The 8,455-nt window shown below is 45.9% G+C and overlaps 1 pseudogene; it reads right to left on the reverse strand.

Moving 5' to 3' along the window:
- Window positions 1-6,360: 6,360 nt before the first annotated feature.
- On the reverse strand, window positions 6,361-6,564 carry LOC139277728 (U2 spliceosomal RNA; annotated as a pseudogene).
- Window positions 6,565-8,455: the final 1,891 nt, after the last annotated feature.

The raw sequence follows: 8,455 nt of genomic DNA on the forward strand, positions 1-8,455 counted from the left end.
CTTGCTATTGAGGGAGTTCAGCGAAGATCCACCAGACTGATTCCCGGGATGGCAGGACTAACATATGAAGAAAGACTGGATCGACTAGGTTTATATTCACTGGAATTTAGAAGAATGAGAGGGGATCTCATAGAAGCATATAAAATTCTGACGGGATTGGACAGGTTAGATGCAGGAAGAATGTTCCCGATGTTGGGGAAGTCCAGAACCAGGGGTCACAGTCTAAGGATAAGGGGTAAGTCATTTAGGACCGAGATGAGAAGCTTTTTCACCCAGAGAATTATGAACCTACGGAATTCTATACCACAGAAAGTTGTTGAGGCCAGTTCGTTGGATATATTCAAAAGCGAGTTAGATGTGACCCTTACGGCTAAAGGGATTAGGGGGTATGGAGAGAAGGCAGGAGTGAGGTACTGAGGTTGCATGATCAGCCATGATCATATTTGAATGGTGGTGCAGGCTCGAAGGGCCGAATGGCCTGCTCCTGACCTATTTTCTATGTTTCTATGTTCTATGACCAGTTCTGAGGCGGTTGATGGTTGTCCACTGTTTGCAGGGAAGGTTTGATCCTTCAGGTTGTACTGTGGGGTCCTCTATAATGAATCCATTCCGTATGTCACAGTTCTTCCAAGCATTTCGCCATCGGTCTTCAAGGCTGAGGAGAGATCGCTGAAGGGCTTCAGCAATGGTCCAAAAAGGCCCTCTAGATTTGAGACGGGTTGGTGGTAGGTTGTTCAAGTCGGCCTGGATCAGCATGTCTTTGCTGGTGTAGTGGTTGTCTTCTTATAGTGACCAGAATGATACCTAGCATAAGGACTCCTAGTTATAAGGATAGGCACTATGAGTTAGCGCTATTTACTTTAGAATAACAAAGGCTTAGAGGGGATAGGATAAATGTTTTTTAAATGATTAAGAGATTGGATTCAGTCAGATTGGATAAGTTACTTGAGATGGATATGGATATATGTACTCGAGGGCATGCTTATAAAATAGTTAAGCGAAGAGTTAGGCTACATGCCAGGAAGTATTTTGTTTTGCAGAGAGGCATCCTTCTCTGGTACAAACTACTTGAACTTGTGATGGGTAAACTGCTTTCCTTCACAAGAATTTGGACCGTTTCCTGAGTGAAGAAAACATTTCAGTAACCGAGGGTAAGTTGCTGGTAGTTGCGATTATGAGGATTTATGGAGTTTTACTTGATTTTCTTCAGGAGTTGGAGAAGAATTTCATAGTTTTTCTGAATTGGCCACAGATTTTTTTTTGCCTGTCTGAAGAGATTGCCTGATTGTGGGACAAGTCAAGGGGATGCAGGGTTGCACTATGTTTGGAAGGGGTGGCATGTTCAGGCTTATGATCTTTTCCCACCCTTCCATTTATCTTGCATCCTCAGCAGAAATGTGCAGTTCTAAATTGTTTTCCCTGTGATCTTGAATATTTTTCTTTCCAACTTATTTTCAACATTTTTGTTCTTTTTTTCTGTTGATTATGTGCACAACTCTCCCTTTGTCACACACCTTTTACTTGACATTCTGATCTCTTTCCATGTCATGGTACATCTGGCCACCTGGTGGCTGAATGACAGTCATCGTACAATTGCTGTGCAGCAGTCCTGGGGTGGTGAAGGGGAATCAGCACGGGGCAGCACGGGCCCAGCCTACACTGCGATATGTGTACGCACTAGGTCTGTGCAGCAGAGCTGGTCTCCAGTCATCTTGGATAACCCTTGCCACTGGACCAAGACCTAGCTCTGTCGAGCCCATGTGGTGGCTAGTGTACAACGGTCACCCCACGTTAAAAAAATCCACGCACAGGCATCTTCCACCCTTCAGGATGTAGTTCGGGATCTGGAATATTAGGTCCTTCATTGAAACACCTGTGAACTCATCCTTTTTTGGCATGGAAGCAAGTCATCCTCGTTTCGAGGGACCGCCTATGACTAACTGACATCTGGCCAATGAGGTTCATAAGAACAGTCTAGGGTAAATTGCCTTCCAATTTTCCGATGTCCTTCATTCAACACTTACCCGCAATGGCATAACTTAGATTAGAAAGCTCATGTTATAACAGATTAAAGATAATGGGCTGGATGTTTGAGAGGTTTGCGACCGGGATTCGCCCTGATTTGACCCTCCGTGGCGAAAACCCGGTCGCAAAGCCCGGGCAGGATCCTCCGGTACCTGTTTGTGGCGGTGATGGTACGTACCGCCGGGGGGAGAGGAACACCTACGTGCAACGCCGCGGATTGCATTCCCGTCGGACTATCGGCTCTCTCCTGACCCGTACGCCGTACCCAGAATCATCATCACCATCATCATCATAGGCAGTCCCTCGGAATCGAGGAAGACTTGCTTCCACTCTTAAAATGAGTCCTTCAGTGGCTGAACAGTCCAATACGAGAACCACAGTCCCTGCCACAGGTGGGACAGACAGTCATTGAGGGTAAGGGAGGGTGGGACTGGTTTGCCACACGCTCCTTCCGCTGTCTGCGCTTGGTTTCTGCACGCTCTCAGCGACGAGACTCGAGGTGCTCAGCGCCCTCCCGGATGCACTTCCTCCACTTAGGGTGGACTTTGGCCAGGGACTCCCAGGTGTCGGTGGGGTGTTGCACTTTATCAGTGACCTGCCGATGCAGTCCTGCCAGCAGCGATAAGTATGAAAACCTGCAAAAAAGGTAAGTTAAAGATTTTATTTTTTCAGTGATTCGATAGATAAGTGCCTTGTAAATGTTTTTTGAATGTTTTTTTTAATTAATTTTTCCCCCCTCCCAAGGCCTTTCTCGTAGCGCTCCCGGCCCCAGACTAAATTTGGCGAAACTCACGTTTTTGTGCCGCGAATCTTCGTGCAACGCCCCCTTTACTGCAAATGTAAATACCGAAAGTTCGGCCTAAAAACGGTAGCGCAGCGAAAATGTATCGCTACCGTTATTGCCGAAAAACCCCGAAAGCCAAAAATCCGGCCCATATACTCATAACACAGGTCGCTGTCAGCCATTACATTGGCACTTAAAAAATGAATGAATGGCTTTACTAAATAAAGAACATATGAATGATGTAAGAAACCATTAAGTGTCAATTAATATCGGCAACAGTATTTAATCCAGTGTTATGTTACTGAAGCTCTAACACACAGTTCCTGTGCATCACTTTGTCCACATTGCCATGTCACCTTAGTCATATGGCCTTAATATTAACATTTATAAATCCACTCTTGGAATAAAGTCAAATGGAGAACCAATGTCAAGTATACCTACCCACACTGTTACATTTTACGGTTTTACTCAGATACTTAATGAAGGCACCAAAGACCATTCGTGTACCTGAGTCTTCATTCCTTACAACTGGAATGTGCCTTTATACACCTGATATCTGCTAATATCGTCAAAACAGGGATTAAACAAAAACTCCTGTCACTCTGTTTTACTGGATATGTCCTAGATCTTGGAAAGCGGTAGAATAATTGCTCTTATCAGATTGTGGCTTAGGCTATAAATTACACGCTTAATGATAATAACTGCTAAGGAGTGGATTACAATCATTTACAGAACATACAGACGATTTTCCTTTGTAGCTAAGCCAGCTTCCCAATTTACTTCCGACAGGAAGCCATTCTGTTGGTTCCACGACACCTTCTGCCAATTCTAAGACATCCCATCGAAAATGATATGAAGCGTTCAATGCATCTGCCCAAATATGGGCAGGCATATTGAAATGGCATGTAAATGACAGGATTATTACATATAGGGGCAGAAATTGAAGACCCAGATTTTTGGGCATAACATGAAGGTTGTGGAGACCAATTTTGGGTCGAGATCTCCTGCTCCTGATCTCCCCCGGAAGAGCGCCAGAGTGCAACCAGTGGCCCTTAAGTAGAGCTCTGGTTAGGCCGTTTGAAAAAGATAAGGACCATTATAAATACTTTCATTTCCAGGCGTGCTCTTCCTAGCTCCACAGAAATGCTGCAGATCATCATCATCATCATCATAGGCAGTTCCTCGGAATCGAGGAAGACTTGCTTCCACTCTTAAAATGAGTTCTTAGGTGGCTGAACAGTCCAATACGAGAATCACAGTCCCTGTCACAGGTGGGACAGATAGTCGTTGAGGGAAAGGGTGGGTGGGACTAGTTTGCCGCACGCTCTTTCCGCTGCCTGCGCTTGATTTCTGCATGCTCTCGGCGATGAGACTCGAGGTGCTCAGCGTCCTCCCGGGTGCACTTCCTGCACTTAGGGCGGTCTTTGGCCAGGGACTCCCAGGTGTCGGTGGGGATGTTGCACTTTATCAGGGAGGCTTTGAGGGTGTCCTTGTAACGTTTCCTCTGCCCGCCTTTGGCTCGTTTGCCGTGAAGGAGTTCCGAGTAGAGCGCTTGCTTTGGGAGTCTCGTGTCTGGCATGCGGACAATGTGGTACAGCACAAGAACCACAGCAGGCCTAGACCCATCACCCCTCCATTTCGCCATCCAATTTCACACTTTGTTACATCCACCTGCATCCATCACCCTGGATTAAAATGAGTCCCTAAGTCTGCAATTCCTGAGACCGCCTCCTATCCATTTGGTGTCAGATCCAAATCAATTATTCAACTTATTGCAAAGTTTTTTTGTTTAATTGGACCATTCACTGATCAAATTAAGCGGCTATCAGGAAGTGCTTCAGATGATACCAGCACAAATTATTTGTCAATTAACCATTATTAACATAAAAAAAAGCCAGCCAACTTGTCTCTAGGAGCAGATACACTGGCATAATAAAATGCTTAACTTGCAGACTGAATTATTTCTTTACGTTAACTTAGTTTTCACCTTGAAACTACTGTAACAGAAAGAACAAAAATACACCATGGAGAAAATGCTACGAGACTGATTTTCCTCTGCTTTGTGCCTGGGGAATGGGTATTTCCCAAGTGTAAAACAATGGAAAAAAACTGGTGGAAGTTCATGATGCCAAGTTCTGGAAGCTAAAAAAAGATATGTCCTATGTGGTTCATCATCATAGGCAGTCCCTCGGGATCGAGGAAGTCTTGCTTCCACTCTTAACATGAGTTCTTAGGTGGCTGAACAGTCCAATACGAGAACCACAGTCTCTGTCACAGGTGGGATAGGCAGTCGTTGGGGGAAAGGGTGGGTGGGACAGGTTTGCCGCACGCTCTTTCCGCTGCTTGCGCTTGATTTCTGAACGCTCTCGGCGACGAGACTCGAGGTGCTCAGCGTCCTCCCGGATGCGATTCCTCCACTTAGGGCGGTCTTTGGCCAGGGACTCCCAGTGCAACATCCCCATTGACACCTATGTGTTACAGGGCCAGCAGGTCGTGCATTGGAGATGGAGGTCTTCTGGCGTCTGCTTTTACACAGCAGCAAGAAGGCCCCGAGACAGCGGTCATTATGTTCACTGCTGATCTCTCAATGCTGCCAGCAGCAGTTGACTTTCCTCCCCCGTTTCCAGACACAGCCTCCCTGCTGATGGGCGGGCCTCTGCCAGGGGAAATCCAGGCCTCTGACGTGCTACATATGCAGACTATAGATATACTCTCTGTGTGGTCACTGTATAGTTGCATAAGATGGAGACTTGTTTACCTCATGTGCTGTCAATAAGGTTTACGCTGTGTATATGCATGCTGGCACCACTAGAGACTGGGGTTTCCTGCCCTGGTGGCAGGGCTGTATAAAAGTGTAGCCACCAGGCGGCTGCCTCACTCTGGAGTTACGAATACAGGACCAAGGTCAGTACAGTTTGAGTACAACACATTGCCTCGTGGAGTCATTCATAAGTACATTACAGACATAATATGAAGGATAACCTGAATCCACAAATATAGGTGGGTTCAGTAACGATCAGTGCAGATGGAGCACCCTTTGGGATTTATAGAATGACTTTGGAAAGCCCTGTGCACTTTTGCTTAATGGCAAAGAGCCTCTGATGATTAAAACTTGTTTTGCAGAAAGGATTCTTACTTCCTAGCCCGGTAGATTTCTGGCAGTCGGGAGGTTGATTTTTGATTTATTTCTACAGTTTAATTTTCTATAATTCCCTCCACATCCCAACCAAAATAGCCGCTTTGATATTGAAACAAAATTCTTATCAAATGAAGCATTTGAGAATAAGTTCATATTATTTTTAACAGCAGTGACAAAATGTTATTGAACTTTTCCCGTAGAAATAATTAAAATAATATTCCAGATCTATGTAAACACATGTTAAAATTAAGAATGTTCTATAATTAATTTTTTAAATCTCTAATTAATTTTTTTTTTTTTTTTGAAATTCGTAGCCAATCTTTCCAATTCTTTGTCAAATCACAAACGTCAGAGGTCACCTTGCACACGCCAAGGATCACTCTGCGCCAATGCTCTTAGCCAAAAGGCCTAGAGCCACTGCACCGTTCCTGGAAGTACTGCAATACCAGGTTCGTGCCATGGAGGTGGATGGGTCAAGCCACCCCCACCCACCTCCTGTTTCCAAAAAAGCAAGCATATACCTTCCTGATCCAGGGAGAACCACCCGGAGGTCATGGTGGCTACTCCCCTGTCAGGTCAGTTACGCATGATCTTAGCCAAAAGGCCGAGAAGCGAAATGCACCAGTCTAACAGAGTAGCACTTCATTATTCACATTTGTAATTCCCTCCATGATCCTGCCATGATCTTATTAAATGGCGGAGCAGGCTCGAAGGTCCAGGTGGCCTACTCCTGCTCCTGTTTCATGTTTCTTCTGTTATTATGGTCCTGCCTCTACGAGAAAGTACAACTCGATAGTTCCACCATGGGGAAAGAACGTTGCATCGCACATCGCTCTGGACAGTTTTTGTATGTTATTTTGGGGGCTGGTAAAAAAGCAATAGAACTGGGAGCAAGTCACCATCCCAGTTTCCCAGTTGGAGGATGGTGTATTGTGTAAAGACCTGAAACAAAGAAGGGAGAGAGAATTCAAATTAACTTTCCAGAAAAACACTAAGGTCCCGAAAGTCATCGACATACCGCCCACTACTGCCTGCTTACCGCCCAAAAATACAGGTCTCGTCAAAAAAAACATATACCTATCGGTGACATACCGCTCGGCGGAAGATTCATCATTGACATACTGCCGAGCGGTATGCACACTGTCTGCCCTGTAGAACCGTCCACATACCACTCAAAAAGTGCAATTTTCACGACATACCACCGACATACCACCGGAGCTGCATACCGTCCTGGAGAAGATGGTTTTACCCGATGTTAAGTGGCCGGGAATGGGCGGTCGTGCTCGGTGCCACCATTTTGAAACCGGGAACAGTCAGCAAAAGCAGCACCTCAGTATTTCTGAGGTGAACAGTGACTTTACAGTGCGAGTTACAGTGGGAAAGGAATTTTTATTGGTACTTGAGTACATTATTAAGATAGAAGGCATTTGAGTTAATATTTTTTTCACTGAACAATCATTTAAGTTTATTTCAGGATCTTTGAGGAGATTCTGGAGATTTAAAAAGAATGGGGCCTGTACTATCTCAGTCTGACTACCTGTCTAATGCAGGATCCAGGTGGGAGAAGGTTTATTGAGCAGAGTTATCAGGTTAATGGAGGAGGTCGCAGACTGATGAGGAGGAGGAGGTCTTACCCGCAAAGGATTTTCAGAGAGAAACGCTCATACTTTGACCTGACTGATCGACAGTGCGTTCGAAGGCTGTGCTTCCGAAAAGAGGTGATCAATGAGATTTGCCAGCTCAGTAAGGCAGACCTGCAGCCCAGTACCACCAACATTACTGCGCTCTCTGTCGAGGTGAAGGTGACTGCGGCACTTTCCTTTTATGCATCTGGCTCTTTTCAGGCATCAGCTGGGGACATATGCCGTATTTCTCAGTACGCTACTCATCGCTGCATTCGACAGGTAACCAAAGCACTGTATGCACGCCGGAGGGAATTTATAAACTTCCCAATGACCAGGGAGGCACAGAGTGAGAGGGCTTTGGGTTTTAGACGCATTGCCGGCTTCCCCAAGGTGCAGCGTGCTGTTGACTGTACCCATATTGCCCTGCGAGCATCATTACAGGAGGTGGAGGTGTACCAAACCGTAAGGGATTTCACTCCCTCAACGTGCAGCTCGTCTGTGACCATACACAGCGCATAATGGCAGTGAATGTCAACTTTCCAGGGAGCATCCATGATGCGCACATCTTGCGTGAGAGCACTGTGTCTGACCTGTTGAAGTCTGAGCCACAAGGTAAATGCTGGATGCTGGGGGATAAAGGGTACGGCCTCGCCACCTGGCTTTTGACCCCCCTGCGGAACCCTCAGACACAAGCCGAGCGACAATACAATAAGAGCCATATAGCCACACGTAATATTACCGAAAAGACAATTGGAGTGCTGAAGCAGCGCTTTCGATGCTTGGACCACTCGGGAGGCAGGCTGTAATACCACCCTGAGCAGGTTGCTCAGTTCACAGAGGTGTGCTGCATGTTGCATAATTTAGCCATCATGCGGGGACAGG

The sequence above is a fragment of the Pristiophorus japonicus genome, chromosome 12, assembly GCF_044704955.1.
Source record: "Pristiophorus japonicus isolate sPriJap1 chromosome 12, sPriJap1.hap1, whole genome shotgun sequence".
Taxonomy (NCBI): Eukaryota; Metazoa; Chordata; class Chondrichthyes; family Pristiophoridae; genus Pristiophorus; species Pristiophorus japonicus.